Source organism: Neodiprion fabricii, chromosome 2, assembly GCF_021155785.1.
Source record: "Neodiprion fabricii isolate iyNeoFabr1 chromosome 2, iyNeoFabr1.1, whole genome shotgun sequence".
Lineage (NCBI taxonomy): Eukaryota > Metazoa > Arthropoda > Insecta > Hymenoptera > Diprionidae > Neodiprion > Neodiprion fabricii.
The window spans coordinates 31,580,079-31,594,033 of record NC_060240.1 but is presented as its reverse complement, the minus strand read 5'-3'; the positions used below and the strand labels follow the sequence as shown (position 1 = coordinate 31,594,033).

Here is a 13,955-nt window from a genome sequence, read left to right as displayed (position 1 = left end):
GCGTGAAAGATTCAAAATTTAGCTAACAACACTCCATTAAGTAAGAGTTTGGCAACGAACTTTTCTTCGACGATGCAAATGAATGAACGGTTGGCATAAAAGTAAATGTAATTTGATTTATCATTGGCGAGAGTTCTTAAAATATGCGATTATTCGAAAGAATTAGGCGGTATTCAGGCCAGTAAGAAATCACGAGGCATTGTCGATCTTTTCCTTGCATTCCTTGTCAAGATTTCCCCTACCTCTTGCCCCTTCGCCTTCTTCCCGCCCTTTAAGCCAGAGCTCAGAGATTCTTCGTAAACTTGGCTCCTTCGAAGGTAATCGTATTAACTTGGTAAGAAACTGTAATCATCAGGTGTATAAAAATGCGACAACTAGCACAATTTTCGTTAACTAATGTCCTTCAACCTCGCGTAACTCGGTTAGCCTGTAGGATTCGTCCTCGCGTTTTGCAAGTGTTTTTTATGCCGTATCACTCCACCATTTTGTATAACGCGGCCGTTTCAACAAATTGTTAGACGGTAATTTTCACCCGGGCTGCACAATTTTTATCACTTGGAATACTTACCTACGCCCTCCTTATACCTTTACTTACACCAGTGCGCGCCTCTCTTGTAACTGCGATTGTGCCAGACTCCGGACGCTACAAGATAAGGAGCTAAGGCGATTATGAAATCGCTCCTAAAATGTATTCCAAAAGCTTACGCGAAATGGACCTGAAACAAAGAGCTTTAAATATGGTTATTACCTCCCTGCTTCCACCGAACCTACATTCAGCCGTTCCCTCATTACCCGAAAGAAACCCCTTCTATTTTTTACCCCGACACATTACATGAAATACAAAATTTACTTGCTCTTTTTCTGCGGCACGTATATTTCTCAACAACTCAATTCGTTTGCTATAAGCCATGGCAGCAAGAATAAATACTTTCTTCACGTTCAATTAAGTTTTTACCCTGATAAACGATCAGTTCATTTGTCACACCTTTTATTGCAATCGTGCATTGCACCCTGATCACTCTGTAAATTTGTTATTCAAATTTTTTCTTTTGAACTAACGTATAATAATGCATCATGAATTTATATGCATAATAGTCTCTTATAAGTATTCGTATGTGTCACTGAAGCAATTTGAAATTAAGGATGTACCAAACATACAGTCTAGTCAAAGAGCTGCCAAGATAGAAATATGATATCAGGGAAGTTTGAAAGTGCAACTTAAGTTAATCGAATTTAATCTAGTTGAAGCAATATTCCCGAAAAGAAAAAAAATAAGACATTTAAAAAACCGAGAGACATAAATTCCTGCTGCAATAGTACAATTATTGGATAACTTTAAACGAATCTCACCATTGAATGTTTTGTAGAGTAAAAAAGAAAATTTTTTGATCGACTGTAATGACATTGTAGGACTGTTTGCAAATGACGTCTCTACAAATCTACACAATTAGATTTTGGATGACAGTGGAGTATTTAGGGATGGGGTTACTATTCATGATTTATAATGATTTGACTAACCATGGTTCTTTTTGCCAACTGAGAAGCCAAATAGAAAATGTGGCTGTTGGGTTGGGGAATTAATTTACGAACAAAATTAGCACTAGTGGATTAAAACCGCTTGGACAATGAAATGTTTTCATTCTAGAAATGATTTAATAATTAGATCTCTTCAAAGTCAATAATTGTTCTATTGTGGGTTTAATTTACGGGAGTATTGTTTCAACTAAATTCAACTCGATTGACTTTAGATGTATTTTCAACCGTTCGTCATATCATATTTCTGTCTCAACAGCTCTTTGACTGGACTATACCTTTGGTACGTTCTTAAGAATAGACCCACGTTTTTGAATAATCGAGTTCTTTACTTAATTTTTATGGTCAAAGTTGACCGTGATGTAGGTATATCAACTCAATGAGTTACCACAGTGTTTCACGAAACGTTGGGTAAGAAAATACTCACGTCTACGCCTAAAAATATGCAACAGCCAGTTCTTTTTACTGGCGCCTGCACCGACTGCAGCCTACTTCTCATCCTGTATATATCCGCCAGTATTGACGCAGGCTTTTGGAAACCGTTAACGCGCTAGGCACTAGGTGGCGTACGTGGTAGCGACCTCCGCGGTCTTTCTCACAAGTAAAACTGACCGCGATTTGTTGAAGTAGCCTGCTGAAACAAGCTTAAGCATACTTACCTGGCGCAGAGGACACCGTGATCAACAAGGCGGTTCCTCCAAGACGAGGCTCTTCCATTGCACTACGGTCGAGCTGAACCTTGCGAATATCCCTAATGTGGATATCTCGGGCGTATTATTTTTGGTAGTTGGGACTGCGTACGCGCTGTCCCAGACATATCGGTTCAAACACAAGGCAGCGGCGAATTTGTGCGGTCCAATCATCTGCTCGGTCATCCGCTCGGGATGCAATGATCAATCCGATCGACGATGTATTGATGTCACGATTGCGCGAACTTCCACCGATCGGGAGGTAAATAGAGGGCACGTGGTGTTTCCAAAAGACCTTCGTTCTTTACCTACGAACATGGTATTTTCGGGGTCTTGTCTCGCCTCGTAGTGGGGTCAACCATCCTCCGTGATTAGTACGTATTCCATGCAATACGCAGCTGGTATATACATAAGTGTGTATTTTACATACGTAGATACAGTCATAGCTGGGCAGAAACCGCGAGAAAACTCGAAGCGCCGGTTGGGACTGAGGAGAATGAATGGTGAGGGGTGTGGAGTAGGGCAAAGTGTCCCCGCTGATAAGAGGAGCAAACGACACAACCACAACTGTTTTATCTTCTTCTCAAATCGTCCTCCGCCATCACCGAGTCGCCGCCTTTTCCCACTCCCCTTGACTCTCTTCCATTCCCTTCTTCGCTCAGTGCCGTTCTCATCTCCTATATTATTATACCGTGTCTCTCGCGACCAGAAGTCGCTAAATATTTAGTTCGTTTTACCGTCTCTTATTCAAACAGGTATAATATCAAGGTTCTATCTGCTGATAAAATTTGCATATGGACAACAATTGGCGTGTTATAGATTTCACCGACTTATATTGAATGTGTAAAGTGATTCTTGTCCTTTTTCATTACCCCTTGTTACTCCGCGCACGGATGAGTTGGTCCCTAAACGCATTGGTACATACATCAACGATGGGGTCGAAAGCACTAGGGGATTGTTAGACAACAATCACGATGTCATTTCGGGCGAGCGTTGGACCGCGAAATGGTTGACTGGCCTACAGTCTAAGGGTGCAGAGGCTGCTGGGGACCGCTCGAGTAATGCAGATTCGCAATAGCGATTGCGGTTCCGCAATAGTCAACCTCGCTATTTGTGGTCGTCGACTATTAATTAACTATCGGATAACAAGTTTCGCTCCAAGTACCTCGACAGTTCCTCAATTTTTACAGCATCCCTTTTGCTCATTGTATTTTTTTAGTAATTACAAGATAATGCAAGAGAATCCTTATCCGGTTTTGGCCAATTCTTATCGACTTAAAAGAAAAGAGAATATGTTTCTCGATTAACACATCTATAGATTTTTCTGGTTGCGAAGATTGGTGCGGTGTAGTGTAGGTGAAAGTAGGAAAACAACGTAGGCAAACCCATCAAGCGATTTCACAGGCAATTATGTAGGAGCCGGGGGTACGGGGTGACAGAGGATGCGGGGATGGTTACACTTATTTAACGCCAATGTGGTTCTGCAGGGGCCGTTCCACGAGGTGCCTGGTTCGCGTCAAGATTCCATTTGCGTGAAATTGTCAATGATAGAATGGCAAATTGAAAAGTTTGCTTTCAGCATTCCCCATGCACCATCTGCATGGACGTATTACAGGAATGGATTTGTACAAACACTCGATGTCGAGGAAAATACGCGTTCGAAATGAGGGTTAATCCGTCGCTGATATTCCAGCCGAAATGTAATGCTAGGATGTGAAAATTACGTTGTACTTAGAAGCTTGATTAGAAAGAACCTGAACGAGAAATATATTTGTGGGTTGATATCGCGTTTGTAATTTAAAGTTCCATTTAATTTGGTCAATATTCACTTTAGCCTTTCTGCAGACATAAGGGTTGCTTATCAAAGCGGCAAATAATCCGAACAGATTTTTAACAACGAGTTTAAGCTTTTCACGAAGATGTTGATTGTATAAATAGCTCATGCGTTCGGCATGATTTTTTTGTTTTCTGTCTAGGATGAAAACAATTTCTGTTTCAATTATACCATCGCTCACGCATCACATGTACGTATTGTTTTTGAAAGATCTTCGAGTGCTGAGATCGAATGAAAAGAAATATAGCACTTCTGGTCAGCCTGTTTATCTAGGTCCTCGATAACCGAGTTATAGCTCACTTATCAATGCTTTCGTTTCATTCCATTCATAGAATTGAGTATCGATGCGCGCTTGGGGAAAGGCCATAAGGGCTTCTCTCGTATTGCTACAATTATTATCGAACCAAGAACAGGGAATAGGGAACTCGCTCGGTTGCCCCCTTTGATCTCTTCACAGATGTCTTTGTGTCAACAGATCATGACGGTGCATGTCATATATCGTGATAATTCTTGTTTCGAATGATCATTTGTTTCCGGTAAATTACTCGTCGATGATATAAAGCGAAGGAATGGACGTTTTACTTTTCGCAAGATTTGCTTCGTCGGGTAGCATGCGGTGCACGTTCATGCATACCTACATGCACAGGTACACTTATATGTCTATCCGAGTAGGGACAGGGAGGAGTTGAGGTGATTGTGGGCAACCGCCCGCGTCATTTCATAGCTTGGAGCGTTGCTGTGTGCCAAGTTGGTGGGTTGAATTTGCCCCGCAGGCCTGCGGACCTGATGGAAACAAGAAATTGCCGCAAACAGGGTTACGAACGCCTCGACGCCTCGTAAATATCGCGTAACTGCCTCCAGGGTGTACGGATTGAAAAGTCGAAATGGCTTTTTCGAATGAAACACAAACCAAATTTATCCTCACAGTTTCATTCCTGGCAATGCACTCTACCGTTTTAATCTTATCGATAGATAATTATTTACTGATCGTTTTACTTTTCTTGGCTTGTCGACTTATCATTGCGATAAGTATAACTGATGCAAAAAAATTCTCTTCAATTTTCACAGCTTTGTTCCGGCCTTTTCAGCATGTTTAGGCAAATGCTGTGACGTAAAAATCGCGTATTAGGTGAAGTCATCTGACATATAATAATATCATGAAACACTCAGCAGTAATTATCGAAGCGTTTTAAAAATCAATGGGCGTGTAGACATGTCGTAATCAGTTAACTAAATCATGCTTAATCTATCCCGTATTTGAATAATGAATAACTTCATAATGATCCTGGAAGCAAGTCTCTTCAGGCTTATGTTTCGCGCTCAGGTTTGAGCAAAGAATATTTTTCAACGTCTTTCTTTGTAGCTTCCTTTGTATCTTTCTTTGTACGTCTGACGTCCAGAGAATCACGTAATCTTATCAGGACGGATACGCGGCGTGTAGAACTTGATAATGAAACGCACTTGCCAAGAGGGCTGACTATTGGAGTCCCTCACTTGGAATGGTTCTTTCTACTTTTTTTTTTGCTACGAACAATAAACACTGACGCGATCATTCTATCTGTGAAACAGAAGCAAGTGAGTTGCACACAATCGATTAATAATCTTAGTCATTGTGGGTACAGAATCTATGACTCCGTCAAAGTCAACCTTGCAACTCAGTCCACTTCACACTTTGGCTCGACTTTCTCGAAGCGCGTAGCCACTGCACACTATAAGAAAATATGAAAAAATGCAAAGACTCCCGGATCGTCTTGATTCGGCAGGGGAGACACTCGCTCGGGTTTGTATTCAAACCGCTTACCCAGCTGCCTATCTTTTTATTCAAGCTTCACCGAACGTTGATTTTTTTCCGCGGTCGCGGCGCCTGGGGGGTAAAAAAGAATGGAAGAAAGAAAATGAACGATTTAAAAAAATTCTGCCGATATCCGAGGAGTGGTTCTACATCGTGCGATGCTTATAATCACCTGGAAAGAATAGTTTTGTAGTTCCGTTCACAGGCTCAATTCTCGAAGGTCTAGAAACAGCACACTATGGTCGTTATAATTGTATCTATTGTCATCGCAACTCGCCAGGCTTGTCCTACAGATTCACATTCGGCATCCAGCGTGTAGCTGCGCTAGTTCGCAAACATACCGCTAGGTGGCGCAGCCTTGCCTGGGCGTTTCTCGCATGTAAAACTGGCCGCCACTTGTATAAGTGGTCTGGTGACCCTACACTAAGCATACTTACCTGGCGCAGAGGATACCACGTTCATCAAGGCGGTTCCTTCAGGACGAGGCTCGATCCATTGCACTTCGGTCGAGCTAAACCTTGCGAATATCCCTAATGTGGATATCTCGGGCGTATCATTTTTGGTAGCCGGGAACTGCGTTCGCGCTTTCCTGATGTAACCAGATTCAAAAGTCATCAATCAGTGCCTTGAGCTACGGATTTGCTGAGCGGTGAGTGACACTTGTCATGATTACCGAGCCAGCTTGGGCGATATTCGCTGTTGTATCGGTTGTTTCATATCGATGTGCGTCGCGCTCTCTTCTATATCACTATTTATCAGTATTATTGCTGGTCGAATATCAATCTATAAAATACGGATGGTTATATGTTACGTGGAAAAAAGAAACGTAAAACTGCTTTAGGCATGATTTATTTATTTAGACTTTAGTACTATAATTATTTATTCTGTATAACATTTTTACCGTACAGAAAATTTATTATAATTATCGACGTAGAAACACTTAATAACTCGATAGTTAGATCTTATCTTACATACACGGTAGAAAACTGCATTTAATATGAGAATTTCAGGTTTTTCTAAATTGAATTTTGATAATACTCTTGTCGATATTGCAGTAAAAGTATAGATACTACCGATTATCGAGTATGTAAAACATCGATGAAAAACTTCGATATTTTGACCTGTGATTATCGATATCGGTAAATATCGATAGATATCGCCCAGCACTATACCGGACGCTTGTGTCTTTTTTCCACATATTCTAGTCTCTTATTGTTCGTTACTTTACATGTCGTTTTGGAAGAAAGAGGCATTGGAATGGTTCGGATTTTACGGTCTAAATGGAAATTAATTTTGCAACAATTCACTCTGTTATAAATGAAAGCGTTTTCATTTGGGTTGAGATACACCTCTTACCACGGGTATATAAGGTATAATAATCTATCCTAAATAACCCGGAGGCTGCAACATGAGAGAGGTCGAGACGTCGCGACGCCGCCGTCGCCGTCGTCTCAGAAGCCGAAGTAATCTTGCAGAGATTCAATTACCCGGCCTAGTGCTGGAAATTTAAAAACACAAATTATATTCTCGCAAACCGATTAGCTTTCGTTTACCTAGGCTATTTTCCACACCGCAAAAGATATTCGCGCCTTACTATAATATAGTATACCTACCTATATATGTATATATATATATACACACACCTATACATACTTTTTATGATTATCTTGCTGAAATCTTACCGTATCGCTGCTGCAGCCACGCTTTACCTGCACAGCTGTCGTAAACATCCTGCAGTTACTGGTCGGCGTATCTATCTATCTGTATATGTGTATAACAGCTTCTAAATAGTAGTATTTAATTATCCCGCACTAGCGAAAATGAAACACTCAAATCCCAATGGCATAGTCGTTAATCGACGTACGGTTTACCGAATCGATCGTCGCCTCGAGTATACATTTTCAGTTATTTTTTCACACCTTTTATTTTTATTTCAGGCTGCAAAGTATTTTGCGATGCAGTTAAAAGAGCTTTGTCGTGTTCCATATGTGCATTATGATAGGTACAACGCACTTATACCCGATACGTAAATAATATGCGAGCCTGGTGCGGCAGACGAGAAAGCACAGAAGGAGGGTCTTTCTTGCTGTGTTACTAGGAGGTATCAATGCGTGACAAATCCCTCCATTGTGGAGGCGTATGTATCATTATAAATGTGTGTGCATGCATCGGGCCGCGTTTATTGGTGCGTGATTCTACCGAATCGTCGGAATATCCTGCAACGTTACGAAAATTATATATTTACAAAGATACTCCTATACATGCAGGGAGATAATCCTTTTCGAGAATATGAAAGTTTCGTACGCGTGTCGCAGCCTGTATCGTACATACTTGGGGAAAACTATACTTATATGTAGAATAAAATCATGTCTGTATGCTCCAGAGGGTGAACGTGATAAAATAAGCCGTGCTGCGCCGGTTTCAGACGGATCTTAACTTTTCTCCACCCTCTGGGGTATGTATTATTTGAAGGCAATTGACGGATCCTCATCTTTTCGCGTGAATTTATAACTTGAATTCTGTTTGTTGCCAGTGTGCGATTTATTTTTTTTTACCACCAATTTGCAATGGAACATGGAAAGAAAAATATCGTAGATTTTACATCTCCTGTGGCGAATTTACGGACTGCATATTTTTTAGTTAAATCTACATCAATTGTGACAAGATTTGCAAATCCGATAATAAGAGTTACAGGCAAATCTACCATAATTGATGTAGATTTGACTCCAAAAAAGTGCTGTCCATATATTCACTACACATATGTAAAATATACATTACATTTTTAGTTCCGTCAAGCAATACTCGAACCGTTGTCGATTTTCTTCGCAACGCCGTATTACGGGTAACGTTGGTAACCATTGCCGGTTGAAAACGGAGTGCCGAAAAATAAGACTTGGGGTTGAAAATCGGTTGCACCTATAACGTTGCGAGGGTGTTTTATAAGGAGAATGGTGGCGGCGGTAGCCATTCTCCGGGTAGTTCGTTACGATTAAAGGTAATAAAAGTCGAGTGATGGCCGATGGCCATATAATGTCTTTGCAGGGTGTTCCAGCTATAAGCTGAAAAGGAGGAGCGTTCCAGTTCCGCCGTGAAGATTGGAAACAAAATATCGTAAAGCATTGCCCGGACTTCCAGCTGTATAAGATATTGGGCGAAGCATTTACCGCGGAATAGACACGCCTGCATATACGCGGTAGTATAATCTACCAATACGTATTTATTATCCCTCGCGCCGAATAGTATAAACAGTTTGGAAAATCGCGATCCGCCTACCGCGTCAACTCGTACCTACCAAAAGTGGAAATAAAAATGGAAAGCCGGCCATTATGGAAGGCTCGCGGAAAGCATGACGCATAACCGGCTGTTTCAAATTGATATTTCAAAATTCGCTCCAATTCTCTACCCCTCTCCTCTATCTTTTCATACTGTATATAGGTATACAGGTATATACTATTGTAAACGCCTTTCTATTTCACGTTACGGCTTGCCCATGTACCTATGTATAAATTCCGAAAAGACGGCCGCGTATTGGGTTGATCGTCATTCGTCAACCATCATTCCTCGTCTTATTATCGAGGAATAAATTTCTCCTCGTAAAAGTCAAAATACGTCAGTTTTTTTCAAACCCCGGTAGATATACCAATGATACGAAATGTTGAATTTGAAATTTGTTTTTTTTCTCTTCTGTCACTTGTACGCACAATTTTTTGTCATTTACTTTTCTGCTTTCCCGGGAATTGATCGAGGCCTGGTCAAACTTCCGGCGGTTGTCGGTAACGCGGTCAGAGTCGGGCGACCCTGGGGTAAGAGAGATGCGTTAGGCAGATTTTTCAATTTCGCGTTACGTCCAGTTATTCCGAGTACCGCATTGGCTGGTTGGTCCAGTCCGCGCGTCTTGCAAAGTGTCTTTCCGATAAGATAAGTTACGTGTCTCGTTTCGCTTCGCCTCGCCTCTCAGCTATTCGCCCGGCATAAGTTTCCCTTATATATGAGCATCCCCGGGAAATGCCGCGATTCTATCGCCGCTTTAGAGCCAATCTCTACTTACATATATTTCTATATATTCTTGCATTTTCACATTTCCACAAACGTCCCCGTCCAACCCGCATCGCTACTATTTTACCAATTTTTGAAGGCTACCCTAAGGCTCACACCCCGCACCTACCCTTCCGACATTTTCGTACTTCAATCTGAATTCAAGATGATTCAGAAGCGATTCGAGCAAAATATTGATTGCAAGACTAATTCCTTTTTATTTTGCTCCGTTCTTTCACCGATTTTGAGAGTGTCCGGAAATGCGTTTAAAAATATTAAACACAGATGGAAGGTGAAAAATGTAGTCACCTTGTAACGATCTCGTGTGATATAATTCAGGAGTCGCGTTTTACTTTTATTTATATAACATCTTCTTGTACTAAACGAGCGAGTACACTGTATAATACGGTCAGGAAAATGACGGGGTTGGTAAAGCTCCGTGAAACTGTAATGTAGTTCAACGTTATTCAACCCCGTATGTTGTATTCGTATATATGTATAGATACGCGATAGACAATAGAACCGGAAACAATGTGACAATCCGCCAGAGAGTAGATAGATCGGGAGAGAGGGCACGAGTCCCTCCGCGGGTGGCCGGAAGTCAACAATACCGGACAATACCGGCAACGTCTAGCCAACTATCCTAATTGGTTAAATTTTCGTTAAGTCAGAACCTACCAGCAGCTTGTACAGTACTGAATTTGACTTTTGAGTTTCAGGTGTGAAACCCATTACAAAGTGGAAAAAAATGATTACTTCCATTATACACCGTTCCAACAATCGCTACCGATTGTCACTCTTTCCTATCACAGCGAAACTTTGGTCAACAATTTAAGATTGCGTCGAAATATCAATTCGTAACGAAAATTAGCTCCTTGCGAATCGTTATCGAAATGGGTTTTATCAGTGAAATGAAACGCGGGCCGATGAATGTGTGAAATCTTCTATCTCGCGAAAATTTTATAACACGTACGCACATCGCAGATGGAATGTAAGGTCTGTGCTGCGTTGTTGGTACAGTGATACCTACACATAAACGGTGCCTCGTTGTATTATCGCAGCAATCCACTCTTTGCAGAAGAGTCTGCGATCATTATTATTCGGTATCCATAATCGGATCGGGTACGGTGATTTCGGGTTTGTCTATGGTAACGCAGTTGTCTCCCCACAATGCCCGGCTGAATGCCTCATTGTCTGGACCGACACCAGCTCGAAAGTTTCTCTCGCGCCTCGCGGCACGCCTCCGCCCCCCCGCCGTTGCCGGCTGCCGCTGCTGCACGGACATCCCCCTACACCCCCGTTTCATCCCCAAACTCCGATCGCACCCTGGGTCCAGCGCCCCTCCAACCCGGATCCGTTCGTTCATTCGTCGTTCGCGTGCGCGTTCATTCCGGGCAATCGGACGATCGCCTTTCGATCGACGCTTCGCGCGTTTTACAACGAAAACAAAAACAACAACAACAACGACAACAAACGGCAGAGCGTGCAAAACTCCGGGTAATTTCTCAACCGATCGCCGAAAGAGAAAACGCGATTAGCGATCGCGGGGTGCGAAACGTGTCCCTTTTACGATCACGTCTCGGGGTCTGCGGGGTGGATGACGTCCGCGGAAAGGAGAGAAAGAGAAACTGCGATGGCGCGAGAGGCGAGGGCGAGGCACGGGAACGTCGGGGTTTCTTCTGCTGCGGGGTGTCGTCCTATTTTATTTCTGATAGCGTCGCGGCGCACGGGGGCAGGGGATGCTCTCTTATACCGCCGAGACATTATCGTCGGTGGCAAAAGCCCTTTTCTTCCTCCCATAAAGGCAATCGCGCTTTCTTCGTCTCGAGATAACGCCAGGCACTATAACCGTCTCAGAATGGAAAATGGAAAATGGCGAGACGCGAGTTACCGCGCTGCATGGAAAGAAAAGCGCTTACCAAGTGGGTATATTACACTTATACGTACCCACCTCTTATATACCATCGGCGTTAATAAGGTGAATAATTTTCAGATCCTTTGATGAAAAACGCCGATCTCCTAGGGTTTCACCCGGGTTTTCATTTATTATTTGATTTTCTTTCTCTTTATTCTTCGCCTCTTATCTTTATGCGAAATTTCGAATCTCGATGGCTGCTTGCAGCGGGTACAATACGCGTCACGGTCCATCTCCGAATTCATGTCATTTGATTCAGATTTGGAGAGGGCGTATTCTTGGGAGTAGCCAAGACACACTGGGGCTTCAATGAAGGTATTCTTCGCTTACAATACCCGGCACAATCCTATCGAGTACTTCCTCGAATACTAATGGAGAATCCCGTCCGTTTTATCCTATTCCCTATTCCTTATTCGTCCCTCCTCCTTTGCCTGCAGCCAGCTCTAAACCATCTCCCAGCCCAAGGTGAAAATTTCTTACTTCGCGAGGAGACGGAATAACGCGCAGAGAAAAGGGGAAATCGTACATGTGCGTGTATCGTGCGGATTTTGATGAGTTTGGATTTCGTGATTGGCGGGGATTGAATGAACATCGAGACATAGAACGTATTTTGAGTATTGCGTATATGTTTAATTTATTCTCGATTTATTTACAAGGGTCATATTTTAATTCTATTATATTACAGATTGTGATTTTTATTTGTTTGTTTGCTTTCATATATATATATATATATTCCTGTAAGGAGTTAGTATAACAAGTATGAGAATCTACCGTAATTTTTTCACGGAATAGCCTATTGATATCTCGATCGTTATTTTCAAATGCAAACGCAACGTTTCGTCGGGCTCAACATTTTTGTTTTTATTCTTTATTAATTATTTATTCAATTTTACAACAAAGTCATGTTTACGTATATCGTTAAATCGTGCGTCGTATAAACGACGTGTAAAATTAAATAACGAAACAAAAGTGATAGAATTTGATTGAATTAAAATCAGACACGACGAATGGAAAACAATGCCTTAACCGTATTCTTTACCTTACAGTTTCTAAAGTTCATCACATTATTTTAAATACATATAATTATGTATATTCCTACACCTATATATTTCTAGAACGTACGAAACAAAGAAACAACGATTGCACAAATGTCACGGGTTTCGTTAAACGCCTGTTTTACACATCGCGTTGTTTTACAATTTATTTTTCTCATCTTCTCTCACCTTGATCTCAAACAAACTTAACAAAACTTACATCCGTCTACTATAATTAAAACATTTAACTTCGTATTCATTCGTATAACAGATATATCCATACGTAAATTATAAAATAATAAGGTTAACAGTATAATGGTCCAATAAATTATTTCATAGGCAACTGAAAATCGCACTCGTTTTTAAAGCAGATTTTTTTTTGCATTTCGCAAATCTTGGAACTTGTAATAAGAAAACCGATTACAATTCGATAGATTTGTTTTTATTAGCATACAATTATAGTATAATGTGAAGAAAAAAGGTTGAACAACGTAACAGTACTCATCGTGTTTAATTACGACAGTCTGACTTAACCATGACATTTTTGTACGTAAAAATAGTTGATCGTTCTTAAAAAAATAATCCGAAAAAAAAATCAATCAGCCAAATACCAGTTCGATCCAAGGAACGTTTCGATTCATTGCCAGAGCTTTATACATATAATTCCGTATGAGAAAGAGTATTCCAAAACGTATTCAGCTTTATCGGGGACGAATAGGCGGGCAGACAAACAGACGGACGGACTTGTCCACGTACGTAACATACCAACGTGTATTATAATAATACGTATATATACCGTGTAACGCCGGCAACGACGAGGGTGTTCGAACATATATAATATACCCACGCCGCGTTATACAGGTATATAGATATACATTTATATACATACACACATGAGTTTGGCTTAGTTCGGCTGGCTGATCACCAAAGAGGAGATTTGCTTCCGTTGGAAAGCGTTTTTTGCCCCCTTCCCACCACCCCCCGCCCCCCACTCTCCCTCTTCTTTTTACCTCTCCCTTTCTCCATCGTTTCATAAAGTTTTTTTTTATTTTTTTTTTTTATTTATTCTTTTTCATTTTCTTTTTCTTCACTCTACTCCCGCCTTCTTTCTGTGCACTTTATC

General features: G+C 41.3%; 2 non-coding genes across 2 annotated transcripts; both read left to right on the top strand.

Annotated features, from left to right (window-relative positions):
* The first annotated feature begins 2,184 nt into the window (after positions 1-2,184).
* Positions 2,185-2,346, top strand: LOC124177066. Its single transcript, XR_006869517.1, has one exon. It is a non-coding gene; the product is annotated as a U1 spliceosomal RNA (small nuclear RNA).
* A 3,931-nt stretch (positions 2,347-6,277) lies between these two features.
* LOC124177068 lies at positions 6,278-6,441 on the top strand. Its single transcript, XR_006869519.1, has one exon. It is a non-coding gene; the product is annotated as a U1 spliceosomal RNA (small nuclear RNA).
* The last annotated feature ends 7,514 nt before the right edge of the window (positions 6,442-13,955 follow it).